This window comes from Rhamphochromis sp. 'chilingali' (assembly GCF_963969265.1).
Source record: "Rhamphochromis sp. 'chilingali' genome assembly, chromosome: 6".
Taxonomy (NCBI): Eukaryota; Metazoa; Chordata; class Actinopteri; order Cichliformes; family Cichlidae; genus Rhamphochromis; species Rhamphochromis sp. 'chilingali'.
In genome coordinates, this window is record NC_137933.1 from 32,191,767 (window position 1) to 32,212,484 (window position 20,718).

At 36.8% G+C, this 20,718-nt stretch overlaps 1 pseudogene across 1 annotated transcript; it reads right to left on the bottom strand.

The window, feature by feature from the left end:
• Nucleotides 1-19,663: 19,663 nt before the first annotated feature.
• Nucleotides 19,664-20,700, bottom strand: LOC308398893 (UDP-glucuronosyltransferase 2A1-like; annotated as a pseudogene). Its single transcript has 2 exons — nucleotides 19,733-20,700; nucleotides 19,664-19,689 (listed from the first exon to the last, which is right to left on the bottom strand). The product of its transcript is annotated as a UDP-glucuronosyltransferase 2A1-like (transcript).
• Nucleotides 20,701-20,718: the final 18 nt, after the last annotated feature.

The window sequence follows — 20,718 nt, forward strand, 5'->3', positions numbered from 1 at the left end:
TGTATTGCATTTGAATCGCTATAGTTATTTTCACTTTTCATTGTATATATATGTCCTCCATTGTGCCATAGTCAAAGACATACAGTTAGTGGAGGTTAGCTGGTGATCCTAAATTGCCCAGAGGTGTGAGTGTAAATTGCCACCTGTTTGTCTGTGTTAGCCCCGTGACAGACTGTTGACCTGTCCAGGGTGTACCCTGCCATTGCCTCCACCCCCCACTACACTCCCACCCAAACCAAATTGCATAAGCAGAGGAAAATGGACGGGTGCATTTCCTCAGTGCAAAGTGAAAAGTGAAAGAAGATAAGTATCCTGTATTAGGTATAGTTGTCAGTACGTCAGACTGACTTATTATACAGAATCAGAGTAAGGTAAGATAACTGAAGAAGCAAATTATCTGACAAAAAGAGAGAAATAGAGTGTTAGCAAAAGCTAAATGGGTATATAATGTATATGAGAGTAAAATAGTATAACAGTACAGTGTGGTAAGTATTATTTGTTTGTAGATATTATTTTTAATCCTAACAAGTAAATATCTCTTGCTACCATACAAGGAGCAGGTAGGGGTATGTTATAATTGCATGTTTGCATATGGTTATTTACTCTTTAACCACTCTGTGGTTTTGGACTTTGAGAAGCTTTCAGAAGATATGCTGCAGAGGGTCTGTAAGGGCGGCTCATTTTCTATAATGATGAACATAATAATCGCTCTTCTGTGTGAGTACACTAACAGATAACATCTACATCTTTAAGTGAAACTGTTTTCTATCTATTTAATCTGAAAGGATTCATTTAATTTTTCACTTCTTTTCTTCAAGGTGTTCTGGCAAACCAAGTCATAAGCCAAACCGAAGGTAAGTTCAGTTTCCTTCATTACAAGATATGTCTCTTCTGTATTCCTAAATGTTACTAGGTTGCGCTCATCATTACCTATATTGCTCACTATGATGTCACGCAGATATTTTTCCTGCAAAGATCCTGGCGCAGCAGACGATTATAAGTGAAAACAGTGACCTTTATGTAACATGCAGCACATTTGGGAAAAAGAAAGACTCCATGGTTTTTATTTATTTGTTAATAAACGAGTGCGGAATCCAGTATCTCGCCCAGAAGAAAGATCGAAGTGACACCCTGTTCACCATATCCAGAGCTAGTCTTAATCACAGTGGAAATTACAGCTGTGTTTATTCCCCGAATCATTATACACTTTCTGAAGTAGCCAAGAAAGGAGACAACATCATTCAGATTCTGGTCATAGGTAAGTGTTTTGACTCCTGAACATATGATGTCATTGTTATTTCTTTCCACTCATTTTCTCCTGTTTCCATGCAGCCAATTTTCTCCCAGCAGATATTTCAATAGTTGGGCCATCCACTCTTCATGAGGGAAACTATCTTGAATTCCAGTGCACAGTGTCTCAACATATTCAAACTCTTGGTGGATGTAAATTCATCTACGCTTACCTGAGGAAGAATGACACGATTCTGCTAGTGCAAGTCTTTAATGTCTCTCAGATGCTGACAACTTTCATCATCGATGGTGCAGTTTTGAGGGATTCAGGTCATTACAGCTGCATAGTGCTGCCATCAAAATGCATCTATGAGCATGAGTACACAGTTCATGGAACAAACAAAGTATTTCTTCAGGTCAAAGGTAAGAATGTCTGTATGCTTCAAAAATCTTTCAAATAGATAATTTTTACATTTTTAAATTTTAGTTTATTCTGTCTTTTTGTGCTTTCCAGTGAATTTAATCTCTTCAAGGTTACTACGTTATGGAGTGATAACCTTGATGGTATTACTGGTGGTGTGCCTTTGGTGGATCATACAACAAACAGGCAAATGCGCACATGCTGGAGGAACGGCAGGATGAGAGAGGGGGACGATCTAGATCAGGAGTGTCAAACTGATTTTATGTTGCAGGCCACACACAGCCCACTAGTTAAGTGGTGAAACTCCCCTTTCTGTCAGTGGAAAGAAGTTATATATTTAACTGTTTTTCTAAATGATAAAGAAAAAGCTGCTGTAATGAAGAAATAAATCCCCCAGGACAACTCTTTGGACTTATGGTCTCTGTGATGACGAGAAGAAAAACAGTCAAAGACAGCAGGACAGAGATACACAGTGTTACTTTCTCACCACAGTTAGAGGGCAAATATTTATATTTATATTGTAAGATATAAATAGCTCATTTTTGTATATTTAATATTAAATTTCATTTTTTTAATTTGAGAAGAATTTTCTAGCAATTCTTTCAAGGTTTTACAGCAATAATACATTTTGACAGTCATTGAGGTGACTTTGATTTCTAACACACAAATAAGAGATCTTATGAAGATCATGATCAGCAGTGTGCCAAATAACATGTTTTTTTAACACTAAAGGCACTGTAAAATATGGGTAACTAATTGGTTTTCTTATCTTGATCTGTAGAATAAAAAGGCTGGATTGATCACATCATTCACAAGAATAATAAAACTAACATTTTCAGCTTATTATCACGATGTTTTTGTTCTTTTGCACCAGCAGGGTTGTATCTGTTAGTTCACTGAGTGTCACCGGAAGACCACAGGGTATATATGGTGTGTGTTTCATGCTGTCTGAATTAGAATAGTTAATTCTGTCATGAAAAATGGTGAACAGAAAAGAGGCAAGCTTATGAGTGTCTAAACAGAGATGGCCATGGCTGCTACTTAACTTCAAACTGTCAAACCACAGATGATCTGCCTGCAAGATCAAGCCCACAGTTTTCTTCCCCTATTTGCCCTTCAGTCCACATTCCAGCTAATTCATGACCGAAGCGAATGCTAATGCAATTAAAAATGAAAGGGATACTTTTCATTCTGACTTATAGCATCAAGTCAAATACATTTCTGGGATGTTGATTTGGTTAATTGATTAGCAGACCGGTGTTGTCGGCTTTAGCTACGCTGGATGGGCAACAATAAGATAACCCCCAAAGCACAAAAGGTTTCACAGGTGCAGGCCACTTACCTAGCCATTTTATTCTACAGCAGTAGGGTTACCACATACAAAGCTGTGAAAGAGGTTTTTTGCTTTTGCTTTTTTGCAAAAACTGCCTAAAAAGTCTGATGTCAGTAGCTATTCCCCGGTACAAACTTCTGTTCCCAAATTCAAACAGACTCTGTGGCACCACTGAGAGTTTAAAAGAGCCCAGAAATTTAGATCTCCAATAAAATGATTGTAGTGGCTTCTCTCCCATGTGTTACAATAAGGTTTAACATACATGCATCCATAGAAAAAAAGATTTTCAATGTTCAACAGAGTTAGAAGTTGAAGAAGCAGGAAGTTAGCTCGCTATCATTTCTATCTAAAGATGATTTGCCATGTACTGACCCAGAGATTTCTAAAAAACTAAAACGTATGGCTTGTCAGACATTAATAAAGACAGAAAGAAATTAAGTAGTGTCAGTGTTTGTATTGAAGTTGGGCTGGCATGTAATGATATGCTACCTGATGGCTAGCTACAATGCTATGGTTAGAATAATGAAATAATAGAACATAAATAAATCAGCACAGTGAAGATGGGGGATGAAGGTAATTTTTTTTTTTTACCCAATGGGCAGAAAAAAAATGCAATCGTATGGCAGGGCAAAGATACTGAAAACAGACCAAACCTCAGTCAAAATATCACCTGAGATGATCCATCCAAAACATGTGTTCAGTCACTAATATGACAGATTATGGCCACTCTTGGTAGGTTTATCATTTTTATTTCTTTTAAAATAATAAAAAAGGATATGCAATGTAGATTTTCAGCATGATTTTGTCTGTGATTGTCTTTTGATCTATGACCAAGCTCAAATTGATTTGGTGCTGATAGGGGCTCCTATTAACCTGAAAAACTTCTGGAGGAAAGGTGAATGAATTATTAATGATGCACCTAAACGTGATAATAAATACAAGTGCTGTGAAGAGATCTAAACAGATATCACATACTTTTTATACATTTGCAGTTTTCCTCTTTTCTATGCAGTCACCATGATTAGTCCTTGCCTCCTCATCTCCTTTCTCACTGTGCTTATCTTCCAGTGTTGGGGAGTAATGGAATACATGTACCAGCGTTAAGTATTTAAAATACAAATTATTTGTTAATTACCAGGGCAGAGAGTGATCCTGAGAAGGTGACTGCTGGCAGTGTTCAGACGATGCATTTGATAACCTGTTGCTATAAAATCAACCTAAAGAGAAGTTGGAAGTTAATTTATTTTTAGTTTCCAGAAACCACATCAAACTGTTCCACTTTTTAAAAAAATTTTTTAGTTTCATGTGAGACTCTTTGACACTTTGCTCAAAGGCTGACATCCTGTGGTAAATCTTTGTTACTACAAGTTACTTCCTAGTTGTTTTAAAGAGATATGTAACTTAATTTGTTCAGCTTGCTGCAATACATGCGCCCTTATTTGATTGGACATTAAAAGTTACAATTGCATTATAAGAGGTCCTGCCTAACTCTGAAGCAGTTACTTTCTGGAACATGTAATAATTAAGAAAATGTAATTTGTGAATTTTGAGGATATTTAAACACTGTGTACAAAGACAAAAAGGACCTTTGGAAAAAGTAGTGTAACCATGTGACCCACTCCTGGATACACGTTAATCTAGAATTGTAAGAAGATAGATTTGAGTGCACATCTGTAAATTAGAGTATATTCATAGAACACGCACACACACACACACACACACACACACCTTGCGCAAGTTCAGTAAATCGCAAGTTGCATTTTTCTGAAACTTTTTATGAACACCCCACCACTCCCAGAGGAAAAACTGAAATTGTCAAGCATTTGAATAAAACAACACTGGATCCTTTACAAAAATGCAAAGCAAATAATATTGTTCTTTTTCTGGATATCCAGAGGAAAAGGTTTGGCCCAAGTCAGTATAATCTGTTGAAGTCAGCCGGATCAGAATCAGTCAAAGTGCACTTTTAAATCGGTGTTCAGCTTTGTGTTATGGTAAAAGCCTCACTTTTATGAGTGTATATGTGTGTGTTTGAAAATCTATGGAAATCTTTTACATATATTTACGGTGGCCCTGAGAGGCCAAACAGACTGCAACTTCAGAAGTATTATATATTTCCTCAGTGAGCGCGAGTGAAAGAAGATAAGCATCCTGTATTGGGTATAATTGTCTGTATGTCAGAATGACTTATTATACAACTAAAGAAACATCAGTGGAAATCAATTTGTGATATGAGGTATTTGACAGTAAAATGGTTTAAGGGTTAATTTTATTTTTTGTAGATATTATTTTTTATCCAGTCAAAAATGTTGAACGTGTCACCTTACAAATAACAGGAAGTGGTTCAATATAGTTTCTCCATATTTACTCTCTGTGGTTTGAGCAAGACTTTTGAGAAGCTTTCAGAAGATACGCTGCAGAGAGTCTGTAAGGGCGGCTCATTGTCTATAATGATGAACATAATAATTGCTCTTCTGTGTGAGTGCACTAACAGATAACATCTATGTCTTTCAGTCAAACTGTTTTCTATTTAAGCTGACAGGATTCATTAGATTTTTCACTTCTTTTCTTCAAGGTGTTCTGACAAATCAGGTCATAAGCCAAACCGAAGGTAAGTTCAGTTTCCTTCATTACAAGATATGTCTCTTCTGTATTCCTAAATGTTACTGAGCTGCATTCATCATTACATATATTGCTCACTATGATGTCTCACAGATATTTTTCCTGCAAAGATCCTGGCCCAGCAGACAATTATAAGTGAAAACAGTGACCTTTATGTAACATGCACCACACTTGGGAGAAAGAAAGACTCAAGTGTCCATGTTTATTTGTTAGTAAATGGGTGCGGAATCCAGAATCTCACCCAGAAACAAGATCAAAGTGACACCCTGTTCACCATATCCAGAGCTAGTCTTAATCACAGTGGAAATTACAGCTGTGTTTATTCCCCGAATCATTATACACTTTCTGAAGTAGCCAAGAAAGGAGACGACATCATTGAGATTCTGGTCATAGGTAAGTGTTTTGACTCCTGAACACATGATGTCATTGTTATTTCTTTCCACTCATTTTCTCCTGTTTCCATGCAGCCAATTTTCTCCCAGCAGATATTTCAATAGTTGGGTCATCCACTGTTCATGAGGGAAACTATCTTGAATTCCAGTGCACAGTGTCTCAACACCTACATACACTTGGTGGATGTAAATTCATCCACTCTTACCTGAGGAAGAATGTCACGATTCTCCAAGTGCAAGTCTTTAATGTCTCTCAGATGCTGACAACATTCATCATCGATGGTGCAGTTTTGAGGGATTCAGGTCATTACAGCTGCATAGTGCTGCCATCAAAATGCTTCTATGAGCATGAGTACACAGTTCATGGAACAAACAATGTATTTCTTCAGGTCAAAGGTAAGGGTCTCTGAATGTTTCAAAAATGCTTTTTTAAATTCTTGTTTATGCTGTCTTTTTGTGCTTTCCAGTGGATTTCATCTCTCTGGGGTTACTGCGTTATGGAGTGATAACCTTGATGGTATTACTGGTGGCGTCCCTTTGTGGATCAAACAACAAACAGGCAAATGCACACATGCTGAGGAAATGACGGGATGAGAGAGGGGGACGATCTAGATCAGGAGTGTCAAACTGATTTTATGTTGCAGGCCACACACAGCCCACTAGTTAAGTGGTGCACTGGCGTAAGTTTGTGCTGGGGGGGGGGGGGGGTCGTCAATATCTCTGACTAAATAAATCTGGGTATATTCCCAGATGATTAAACATGCAACTATTTTGCTGGTAATACCCGAAGTGAGTAAAGAAAATCAACAGCCTATTTATGCAAAATAATTCATAATTTTATGGGGAGGTGGGGTGGGGTGGGGGGGTATATTGGTTGAGTCTGATTATTGGAGGGGGGGGGGGGTCATAAACCCTCTGGAAATTACGCCCCTGAAGTGATGAAACTCCCCTTCCTTTCATTGTAAAGAAGTTACGTATTTAACTGTTTCTCTACGTGATAAAGGAAAATAAATATATCAGCACAACTCTTTAAATTGTAAAATATAAATATGTAAAATTACAGAAAAAGTTCTGGTAGCTCATTGCCCAGATTGTCAAGTTCTGGATTTTTGTTGTTGTTGTTTTAAACTGTAATCCTCAAAAATAGAAATTTCAATAGTAGAAGATTTATAAAAGAAATCTGTCTTCTTTTTTTTTTTTGCCTTATTACTTTGTATATTTAATATTAAATTTCTCTTTTTTTTAATTTCAGAAGATTTTTCTGGCAATTATTTCATGGTTGAAGGCTTTACAGGAGGTGTGGGGACCTCCAGGCCTCAAGGCCCGGTGTCCTGCAGGTTTTAGATATCATTCTGGGTCAATACATCTGAATCAAATGTTTAGTTCATTACCAGGCCTCTGGAGAACTTCAAGACATGTTGAGAAGGTAATTTAGCCATTTAAAGCAGCTGTGTTGGATCAAGGACACATCTACAACCTGCAGGATACCGACCCTTCAAGTCTGGAGTTCCCCCACCCCTGCTTTACAGCATTAATGCCTTTTGACAGTCATTGAGTTTTCTAACAATAACCTAATAAGAGGTCATGAGTTTGCATACCAAATAACATATTTTTAACACTAAACACTGTAAAATATGGTTATCATTATAATACAATATACAAATACATGAGAATATGAGAAGTCCCCTTGCTTATCAAATGCAAAATGTTGCTCATTATAATGCTGTTTTTGCTGTTTCACGCCAGCAGGGTTGTGTCTGTTAGCTCACTGAGTGTTACAGAAAGACCACAGGATAGATGTGGCGTGTCTTTCATGCTGCCTGAATTAGAATAGTTAATTCTGTCTTGAAAAACAGAAAAGAGTCAAGCTCATACGTGTATAAACAGAGATAGCTGCTGATGACTGCTACCTTTCTTCAATGAATACAGAAAGACAGAAACAAGGTTGTGTCAATGTTTGTAGGGTTAATGAAGTTGTGCTATCTGGCATATAATGCTGTGCTACCTGATGGCTACCTACAATACTATTGTTAGAATAATGAAATAATAATACATAAATAAATCAGCACAATGAAGATGGCAGGTGAATGTAAACATTTTTCCCCGATGGGGAGAAAAAATGCAATCATATGGCAGGGCAAAGACACTGAAAACAGACCAAACTTCAGTCAAGATGTCACCTAAGATGATCCATCCAAAACATGTGTTTAGTCATTAAACAGTATGCACACTATGCTGCTGTGTGGTTTGGATTACTCACTATGACAGATTTCCACCCTCTGTAGGTTTATCATTTTCATTTACATCAAATATTTGAAAAAGTATATATAAAATATGTAGATTTTCAGCATGATTTTGGGATTTTTTTTTTCCTGATGTGTTTTCATGGATCTACGACAAAGCCCAAATTGATTTGGTGCTTACAGGGGATCCTATCAACCTCAAATACTTCTGGGAGAAAGGCGAACGGATTATTATTGTAGGTGCCAGACATCTGCTTTATATTTTTGTTTACAATTGAGTTCGTGTTCGTTTCATAATTCATAGATTCATTACATAAGTCATCTTTACAGGATTAATTATGTGTTTACATAAAGTAATGTTATGTCACTGTTTGGGATTGGAACCTAAAAAGGGGTACCTCTCACTTTAAGTATGTAAGTGCAATAGTAGCATGAAACCCTGTGTGAGGGGGAAGGGGAGGAGCATGGACAGAGAGGTTAGGAGTCACATGGTTTTTCTGACCGTGTGCACAGGTAGTTCTGGATAACTGCTTATTTTTTGGAACTTTCATGCTTACTTAGGAAGGAGTTCATTGTTATATCTTCAGTTTGCAATAAATAAACAGTCTTCACATCATAATGCAACTGGAAGCATTTCTTTTGGAAACCAGGAACACGCGTCAGCCATAGACTCTCTTCTTGAACTTGGTTTATTGGAAATTACCCTACAATTATTGACACACCTGCTTATAAACGTGATAACAAGTAAAAGTGCTGTGAAGAGATCTGAACAGATCTATCACATACTTTTTATGGATTTGCAGTTTCCCTCTTTTCTATGCAGTCAGCACGATTAGTCCTTGCCTCCTCATCTCCTTTCTCCCTGTGCTTGTCTTCTACTTGCCCTCTGACTGGGGTGAAAAAGTAACACCATGTATATATGAGAGACCATGACACCAAAGATGTATAATCATGCAAGTGGGTTTCTTGAAATGCTGCCCAGAGTGATTTTCATGACCAGGCCAGAGAGAGAAGGTGACTGTTAACAGTGTTCAGACTATTAGATAAAAAGTCTGTACCATTCATTAAGTCCCATGCAAAACCAGGACAAAACATCAGGCCCCGAACAACAGAATGATATCAAGTCTCTGTTGGTTGGTTTCTTCTGTGTTTCCAGATACCACATTACACTCTTCATTTAGAAAAAACTTGATTTAGATGTTCGTGTTTGGAAATCAAGCGGCACAAACTGTGTTCAAAGTATGAAAGTACCATCCAACGGTAAATCTCTGTTACTTTAAGCCACTCCCAGGTTGTTTTTATAAAGGGATATGTAACGCAGTTTCTTCAGATTGATGAAATAAAATGTCTTGTAAAGACATTTGAAAAAACATGTAAAATTTCTGTAGAGATTATTTTACATTTGAATAGCTATAGCTGTTGTCAATTTTGATTTCCTATATAATTTCCCAGAACAGTGAGAGTGAATGAAGATAGGATCCTATATTGGGTACTACTGTCGGTATGTCAGACTGAGTTACTGTACAGCAATAGAATCAGAGCACTTGAAGAGGCTGAGTCAACTCTGGGTCCAGGGTTAGGGTTACAAGGTCAAGTGTAATCAAATACCTAATAATCAAAAAAATTTTGGTTCCATATTTTTTCTATATGGCGTTCCAGGGTAATAAGACAGATCACATATTGTACTTCAGTAAACCTGCATGTTTTGTTTTCTTTTAAAATCTTATGTTTTAAAACAGTTCATTCAGTTTTGTGCACACCACGGTGAGCTTTAATTTAGTCTGATGTTTTTAAATACTTATGTATCGTGTGTACATGGACATTTTAGTAGAAAAATTATTTGTTATGACTGTTGAAGTGTGTGTTAATGTGTTAGTGTGCCTATAAACACCCAATGCAAAAGTGAATGTACCACTGAAATGTGTTTTCTTACAGTGCAATGAGTCAGCAGGCAATGCAGACATATTGGAGGAACAGCAAGAGCAGATAGAGGGAAGCACAGGAAGGTATAGTGAAAATAGAATTACAGTAAAGACATAGTCTGGAGAATTCTTAATAGAATTACACACGATGACTGAAATAGAAAACCTATCTATCCGAGATCTGTTCTTTTTCAAATCCAAAGAAAGACAACAGTCTTATTCCACTAACATTCATACGCTCAGTGCTTAAGAAAACATTTAAAACTATTACTCCTGATAATATCTGTTTCCCAAAGCTTTAATGAAATTTCATTTAAGGTAGCTACTGTATATACAGCTGTTAGGCTGGTTTAAAGTTTGTGAGTACAAGAAAATTATGATTAGAATAAAATGTGCTCAAGTTTGTTTAGATGGTAGAGTGCAGCTGTCATCAGATCAGAGGAATGGGAAAGGATTTGGGTGTGTGTAATTGTAGAGATAGAGGAATTTATTGACAGTGGGGGTCTGCCTGTCATAAAAGGAAATATGAAGAATAGTATGCACAGAATAGGGTAAAAGCAGACAGATGTCATGAGTATACAATCTTTCAGTAAGATGTTGGTTACATGAATGGTTTTTCTCATGACTAACCGTGCGTCCAACATCCACTCTGCACATGCTTACGTAGCACATATATATACACACATACTCAAGTATCAGCACAGGCTGGTACCACACAGACACACACACACACACCCACACACACCACTCTGGCCATGAGTTGCTGTTGTTGCCATATAAGGGAATCCCCAGGGTTTTATAGCATATTTTAAAGCTCATGGGGACCCTCCCCCAAAGTGTGAGGCTAAATGTATATATGTGTAGGACTGAGGGATTGACCCTCAGATCTGCTGGTTACAATTGCATTAGTTCCCTCTGTGCAGAGGTTCGGTTTAAATAAATGCAAATAAATACAAGTGTTTGTGATTTCAGAGTGTTTCTTTACAGCTGGGTGACAAATGGACCAGAAGTATAGAGTGATTTATATCATTTATATCACTCCATACTTCTATACCAGAAGTATAGAGTGATTTATATCATTTATATCACTCCATACTTCTATACCAGAAGTATAGAGTGATTTATAACAGGTATTACCAGTAACAGGTATTAAAAGTATTACCAGTATAAAAATACTGGTAATACTTTTATGTACACTTTACAAAACTCAAATAAAAAAGTATCAAAACAATATGGAAAGGTGAGTGCTCAACATATTTTGGCAGTCGTGAATCTGTGTATACTATGATTGCATGGCGTTTGACTTCCTTATACTGTAAAACTCATGGTTATGATATCTTTTAAAAATTACATAGGTGACTTCACTGCTAACATGCATAAATTGGCAGTATGAGGAATGCAGTTGTCAAATCCAACATTTATCACCTGTCACTAGCTGTTTTGTCATTTTGAGTTTTACAGCTCAATAAGGTTAGATTGAGGACAAGTTTGATAAGAATAACAAAAACAAACACGAGCAGCTTATTATAAACCTTTTTTGTCCCTTCAAACCAGCAAGTTTGTCTGTGTTACTTCACTGAGTCTTACAGGAAGACCACAGAACAGGTGTGCTTCTTGAATTAGAATAGTTAATTCTGTCATGAAAAACGGTAACCAGAAATGAGGGGAGAGGCAACCTCACAAGTGTCTAAATAGAGATGACCGTTTCCAACCACAGACAATCTGCCTGTAAGCTGCCAGCATGCCTGTGTGCCGCCTCCTTCAAACATTAAAATAAAGGCAACAGCTTTGTCAGCCCCATATTTTCTTTAATCCATGTTCCAGTTAATGTTAGTCCATTCACCAATTTGATCAACTAAACTGCACAATGAAGAAAAGTTTGATTCTTGGACAAACAACAAAGCCAAGGCCAACTTGGGGCTGATTAGTTCAACTACAAGCCTCAAGGACTTCTGTGAGACAGACAAATGGGTTATTGTTGATGAACCTGGTTATAAACACAACATTAAGTAGAACTAGTGAAAGGAGATCTACAAAGATATAACACACTTTTTGTGCATCCGTCATCTCCCTCCTTTCTTTGCAATTAACATGATCATCCCATGAATCCTAATCTCCTTTCTCACAGTGCTTGTCTTCTGCCTGCCCTCTGACTGTGGTGAAAAAGTTACACTGTGTATCTGTCTATCACGATGTGTATGACTCTCCTACCCTTTGCCATCAGATATACCTCGTCATCTACTGCTTTCTGTTGAACATCCGCTACCATGCATTGCTGATTAAAGCATGCGTCTTAACCTCCAACTGTTGCCAGGCTGATATTAATAACCTAGCAGAGAGTGATCCTGAGAAGGTGACTGCTGGCAGTGTTCAGACGATGCATTTGATAACCTGTTGCTTTCATTCGTTAGATACTCTGCAAAAACAGCAACACCCCCCATTTGAAAAAAGAAAATGCAATTTCATATTGAAGTTAGGATTCTGAAATCAGGCCTTTGCCATAAGCTCTCTTTTATGATATTCTTGTCACTAAATTGCCCCCTGTGGCTTTTTGTGTGGAATCACTGGCCTCAATAGTGGCTAAAACATTTGCCCAGTACCACATGCAAAGTGGTTAGCACTATTCTTCACATTGAGACAGTCCTGGGCTTAAACCCAGGCAGGCTGAGCTTACATGAGTTTTATCTGGGATCTTTAAATTATCCTGTAAATGAGATGACGAGATGAGTTAAAGTTCCCTGTCTTGACCTAAGACACACTTGGAAAAAAGATGCTAAATCAGATCTACTGCACTAACAAAGAAAGACTGTGACTCTTTCTCCTTGCTTAAATTAAATATATAAAATCAACCTAGAAAGATGGTGTAAGTTAATTTATTTTTAGTTTCCAGAAACCACATCAAACGATTCCACTTTTTTTTAAATTTAGAGTTTCATGTGAGACTCTTTGGCACTTTGCTCAAAGGCTGACATCCCATGGTAAATCTTTGTTACTACAAGTTACTTCCTAGTCATTTTAAAGAGATATGTAACTTAATTTGTTCAGATTGCTGCAATACATGCGCCCTTATTTGATTGGACATTAAAAGTTACAAATGCATTATAAGAGGTCCTGCCTAACTCTGAAGCAGTTACTTTCTGGAACATGTAATAATTTAAGAAAATGTAATTTGTGAATTTTGAGGATATTTAAACATTGTGTACAAAGACAAAAAGGACCTTTGGAAAAAGTAGTGTAACCATGTGACCCACTCCTGGATACACGTTTCTGTGACGTTTACAGATATTTTATTTCGAAAAGGTCGAATGTAAGCCGGAAAGGGGGTTAGGAAAAAGGAAGGAAAACATTAGAGCAACAAGTTAGTGCTGCAGATTATGTTGCCGCTGCAAGCCTGAGAATTAAAGAATGGAACTGATAAATACTGAAGTTGTTATCATTAATGTTTGAGGCATGCAAACGTAAGCATGTGACCCACTCCTGAATACACGTTGATCTAGAATTGTAAGAAGATAGGTTTGAGTGAATCTGTAAATAATATTATATTTATGAAACACACACACACACACCGCAAGTTTCATTTTTCTGAAACTTTTCATAAATCTTTTATGAACACCCCAGCATGCCTGGGGTAAAAGCTGTAATTGTCAAGCATACAGACACACTGGACACTGGATCCTTTACAAAAATGCAAAGCAAATAATATTGTACTTTTTCTGGATATCCAGAAAAAGAACCAGTCAGTCTAATCTGTTAAAGTCAGCTGAATCAGAATCAGTCAAAGTGCACTTTTAAATCAGTGTTCAGCTTTGTGTTATGGTGAAAGCCTCACTTTTGTGAGTGTATATATGTGTGTTTAAATATGTGTGAAAATCTATTATGTATATTTCCTCAGTGAGCGCGAGTGAAAGAAGATAAGCATCCTGTATTGGGTATAATTGTCTGTATGTCAGAATGACTTATTATACAACTAAAGAAACATCAGTGGAAATCAATTTGTGATATGAGGTATTTGACAGTAAAATGGTTTAAGGGTTAATTTTATTTTTTGTAGATATTATTTTTTATCCAGTCAAAAATGTTGAACGTGTCACCTTACAAATAACAGGAAGTGGTTCAATATAGTTTCTCCATATTTACTCTCTGTGGTTTGAGCAAGACTTTTGAGAAGCTTTCAGAAGATACGCTGCAGAGAGTCTGTAAGGGCGGCTCATTGTCTATAACGATGAACATAATAATTACTCTTCTGTGTGAGTGCACTAACAGATAACATCTATGTTTTTCAGTCAAACTGTTTTCTATTTAAGCTGACAGGATTCATTAGATTTTTCACTTCTTTTCTTCAAGGTGTTCTGACAAATCAGGTCATAAGCCAAACCGAAGGTAAGTTCAGTTTCCCTCAATACAAGATATGTCTCTTCTGTATTCCCATATGTTACTGAGCTGCACTTATCTTTACATATGTTAATCACTATGATGTCTCACAGATATTTTTCCTGCAAAGATCCTGGCCCAGCAGACAATTATAAGTGAAAACAGTGACCTTTATGTAACATGCAGCACATTTGGAAAAAAGAAAGACTCAAGTGTCCATGTTTATTTGTTAATAAATGGGTGCGGAATCCAGAATCTCACCCAGAAACAAGATCAAAGTGACACCCTGTTCACCATATCCAGAGCTAGTCTTAATCACAGTGGAAATTACAGCTGTGTTTATTCCCCGAAACATTATACACTTTCTGAAGTAGCCAAGAAAGGAGACGACATCATTGAGATTCTGGTCATAGGTAAGTGTTTTGACTCCTGAACACATGATGTCATTGTTATTTCTTTCCACTCATTTTCTCCTGTTTCCATGCAGCCAATTTTCTCCCAGCAGACATTTCAATAGTTGGGTCATCCACTGTTCATGAGGGACACCATATTGAATTCCAGTGCACAGTGTCTCAACATATTCAAACTCTTGGTGGATGTAAATTCATCTACGCTTACCTGAGGAAGAATGTCACGATTCTCCAAGTGCAAGTCTTTAATGTCTCTCAGATGCTGACAACTTTCATCATCGATGGTGCAGTTTTGAGGGATTCAGGTCATTACAGCTGCATAGTGCTGCCATCAAAATGCTTCTATGAGCATGAGCACACAGTTCATGGAACAAACAAAGTATTTCTTCAGGTCAAAGGTAAGGCTCTCTGAATGTTTCAAAAATGCTTTAAATAGACGTATTTTTTATAATAATGTATTATTTTTATACTGAAATATATTTTTAAATAAATTAATCATCTTATTTTACTTTCCAGTTGATTTGGTGTCTACAGTATTACTCCATGTTGGAGTAATAACCTTGATGCTATCACTCGGGGCATGTCTTTGGTGGATTTGCAACAAAATAGGTCAAATAAGTATAATTAAAAATAATTTTAGGCTTCACATTTTTTTCACAAGTCATTGTTTATTGTATGGATTAATCAAACCAACCACATAATATAGCCGAATATACCTGCATGCAATATTTTGCTTTAAAATTATATTTGTTTTGCGTTTCAACAGTTCGCTCAACTTCTTGCAGACCACGGTGAGCTTTAATTCAATATGCATAATTTTTTGGACACTTCTGTGATTTTTATTATTAGGAAAATTATTTTTTTATGTTTTGTCTTTGTGTGTAAAGTTCTATATACTGAATGCACTATATCACTGAAAAAGTGAATGTACCACTGAAATATGTTTCGTTTGTTTTGTTTTACAGTGCAACGACTCAGCAGGCAAATTCAGACATGTTGGAGGAACAGCAGGAGCAGGAAGAGTGGGAAGACGGTATGGTCAAAATGGAGTTACAGTCAAGACATACTGTAGGGAATTTTTGATAAAGTTACATATGATGACTTAGAATGAAAACCTTATCTGTGTTCTGCTCTTTTCTAATCCAAGAAAGGATTTCTGTGTAATTTCACAAACAGTTATACATTCATATTCTTTCAAACAAAAAAACTATTTAAAACTATTCAAATCACATCTGTTTCATTAACGACTAAATTTTTCAAAGCTTTCAAAAGTGAGCTATATACAGCTGTTATAAATAGAAATTGCTATGAACTTTAATTTTTCTCTGTATTTCACTGTGTTTTTGTGTGTGTGTTTTTATCAGAAAAAGAAGACTCTTTCAGCATAGAGTATGATGACGCGTAAGAATATATTTTTATTTTCAACATCTGTACACTTAAAAAATGTGTAATAACAACAAAAGCATGAGCAGTAATGAAATCTGATCATTAACAACATTTTATCATCAGGTGTCCAAACAATCTGGCAGCTGAGGTTTCATTGCCTTCTGAAAATTTTGAAGACGCGTACACTGTTGTAGGTAAGCGATCACATTGTGTTTCATTGTGCTATAATAGACATAGTTTTGATGCCTTTTAACAGTCATTCAGGTGACTTTATTGCCTAACATGAACATAAAAGAGATGATAAGTCCCATAACATTAATCAGCAGCATGCCAAGTAATACATTTTACCAGAGGTGTGGACTCGAGTCACATGACTTGGACTCGAGTCAGACTCGAGTCATTAATTTTATGACTTTAGACTTGACTTGAAAAAATGTTCTAAGACTTGTGACTTGACTTGGACTTTTACACCAATGACTTGGGACTTGAATTGGACTTGAACCGGTTTACTTGAAAATACTTGATATTTTACCCCAAATATAAAATTTAACATGCATATTATATAGAGATTGAAAATGTGACGTCATTCACGGGTAGAACCGCAAAGGATTCTGGGAACTCGTGGCAAGCGGTACTAGCGCACGCAGGCTTTCAATTAAAATCAGTTATACAGCGATAAAAAGAAACACAAAAATGTCAAGAAGCTGTTGTATTATTAACTGCAATAGCCGGTCGCATGACAGCCACGGGAAGCCGACGGGTAAAGAGATCGGTTGTTATCGGATTACCTCGTTGAAGAGAAATTGTTCGAGCCATGTTTCCGAAGTAACAAAGATGCGACGGATGGTCTGGATTGCAGCCATTCAAAGATCAAATATAACGTCCCAGAACACTCCAGCTCACAGGTTAGTCTGCTCCAAGCATTTACACGAAGGTCAGTGTTTTTTAGTAGTTAATACGTCATTTTCATAACATAATTGGTGATATAGGTTACAAGCAAGTCTGGCGCTGAACAGAAATTGTGGCGCTATGCTCCTTTATTTATTGTGCATAAATAGTGAATTGTCCTGACACAATATTGCGTTTCGCTTCTGTTATTATGGTACATTGACAAAAACATATGCTTTTATTCACAGGATAAAACAGGTTTTTTGTATCACTAATTGCCCAGTACGATTACAGCATACAATATTGTTGTCACTGCTACATTTCTGTGATGCTACCAGAAATTATTTCCACTACTAATTAATTACCGTTGAGCTCAAAGGTCCTATTAATAAACGGTTAAGGAATGTGTATTTATGACGACAATTTGTGAGACTGGTAAACTTATGATACGTACGATGGTCTTTCGTTCGACACGGTGCGTTTCAAGGTCCTGCACCCATCCGTCGGTAAACTGTACCTGGGCTTGTTGCAGTGACCGGAAGTTACTAAACTTCATGAGTGTGTGCACTCACTCCAAGAACCGTATGATTATAAATATGCATATAAATATGCTACGATGAGATAGCTGACTTCATCTAACTAGCAAATGTTGTCCAGGCTATGTTGGTGATACAGTTTTTTTTTAATGTGTATGATATTTTTGTCATGCGATTTTAAAGCCAGTCCTACAAGCGCATCCAAGAATAACATGCAGCTTATCTCAGAACTGTCTGTGAAAATTATTCTTGGAGCTAGGTTTAATTGAGCTGCATTTTAAAGAGGTGCAATTTCACAATTTGTGTATATTTTCTAAGTTCACTATTTTGTCATGTGTTGAGAAAAACACAGATTTTAAAATTACATGGTCTAATATTTACATTTAGCATATAACTGCAACATTATTTTTTCGTTGTTTTTTTTTTAAAGACTCGAAAGGACTTGAAATTCAAAGTTTCAGACTTGTGACTTGACTCGGACTTTTACACCAGTGACTTGAGACTCGACTCTGACTTGCCTGACATTACTTGAGACTTGACTTGAGACTTGAGGATAAAGACTTGAGACTTACTTGAGACTTGCAAAACAATGACTTGGTCCCACCTCTGCATTTTACTAAAGTACGGTACTAAAAGTACTTTAAAATTAATATATTCAGTGAATCACAATTGGCAATGTAAGATGAATGCAACATGATGACATGTTGCATTATCAAATACAACATGTATTACCTAAGAGTAGTTATTATGTCTTCTAGTCTTGAGCTGGATTGAGCATGAAGTTATTAGAATAAGAAAACATATTGTTGGGAACTTATTACAAATGGTGTTTTAATACTTGAAACCAGAAGGTTTGTCTTTGTTGCTTTACTCAGTCTTACAGGAAGACCACAGGAAATGTGTGAAAGAGTGTTTCATGCTGCCTGAATTAGAATAGTTAATTCTGTCAGTAAAGATGGTTACCGGAAAAGAGGCGAAAGGCAAGACCATGAGTGTTGAAACTCATTAAACACATGTCTAAATAACACTTGCGACCACTATTTAACTGAAACTTTCCAACCACAGATGATGTGCCTGCAGATTCAAGGCCAGAATGCCTATATAGTTCATCAATGAAACGTAAAAAGAAAGACAACAGCGTCCCCACCCCCAGTTCCTCTTCATTCTATGTTTCAGCTAATTAATGACTGCAGGCAATGATCATGTTCAGAATGAGTGGCAATGTTTTCTGAAAGTGTAGTGGCTGCGAAGCATCGGCATTCACAGATGTTTATCAGCAACACAGCGGAATTGAAAGACTTGCTCCAACTTGCTGTTTCTTGTTTCTTCATAAAACATTTTGATCAAAGGCATAGATGTACTTACCATGCTTTATAAAATAGTCTGCATTTTGCTTTCACTCTAGAGCATGCAGACATTAGTGTTTTATATTTTTCCTAGAGATGTGTTCACATTTTTGTGACCCCTTATTTCCATCAATCCATCATAAAAATGTATATAATATGTATATAATACAATAAAAAATACTCACTGTGTATAGCTTTCAAATTTACAATTATTATGTTTTTATTGTGGTAATTAGATGTATTTGTATTCAATAAATTGTTTCTAATCCATACAGAACATGTTTAATAAATTTGAGGTTGGGGTTTGGGAAGGCTATCACATTATCCTGCATAATTAAATAATTAAAATAGAAAAAGCACATTCTACTGTTCACCATGGGGACATACAGACTGTGGACACAGGGATCAGGGTTTTATGGTTGTAATTTTTATTCAGTTGAATGAACTTTCACATTTGACAGTAGCTTTGATTTGTAACATAACTGGGGAAAACTACACTGAAATCTGCAAAATAACACAAACCATGTCTTATCATTTCTTATTCAACCTATTAGTTTTAATTTTTAGGCATTTTTCAAGACATACCAGCCTAAAGAACACAAGAGATTAAAAAAAAAAAGTAATTAATGCACCAGCAGCTAAAAAAGATAGTACTACATCTACAGAGTGGTAGGAATACCGGGACATTCTGTAGGACTCTGCTTTCAGGTGAGCTGCTCCTTTGTGCCTCATGACAAACTCTATCAAGAAGAGAGCGTTATCCAGTGACATTACTGGTTTATCTCTGTGTAGCCTGGAAAGTCTCTGCATGTTCGCCCTGTAGGAGGGATCATTCATGACTTCATGTAAGGCCTTCAGAAAATTATCATCTTTATCCACAATGGCTAATGTAAGAATTTTAGCTGCTCCTTTTTCTTTCAAGCGAAGCAGGTTATCATACTGGTCAAAAAACACAGGTAGGCCCACAATGGGAACTCCATGATAAATAGCTTCCTGGACTCTGTTTGTTCCTCCATGTGACACAAATAATTTTATTTTAGGGTGTCCTAAAAGGTCATTCTGTGGCATCCAATCAACAAATAAAGTGTTATTACCCAGACCAATTGGCCTGTCACCTTTATACTTCCAGATGACTTTCTGTGGTAGTTTAGCAAAAGCTGCAGCGATCTCATTTGTTATATCAGCAGGAAGTTCAGTCACAAAAGTCCCCAGAGACATGAGGATGAAGCCATGCTCTCCAGAACTCTGCACAAAGTCCTCCAAGTGTTCAGGAAGTGGTTCTGAAGGTTTACACTGAAATCCTCCTATATAGATAACATTAGGCATGGTCGGTCGAGGGAACTCAAACACAAAGTCCACTCTCATGAGCCAAATGTCTGCATTGATCATTAACTCTTTAAAATCATTGGGATATACGATAATGGTGAAGGTGCAATGGCCAAGTGTCCCTCCCCACTAGTTGCGAATTGTACATTATAGATCAGAGGTAATTTCAGGCGATTAATATGCCTGCACCCCATGCTGGGTCAGTGAGGACTAGGTCATATTTGTGCACCTTTAAATTACTCATCAAATTCTCATCTTCAAGCATGATAGCCATTTTGCATATGATTCCATC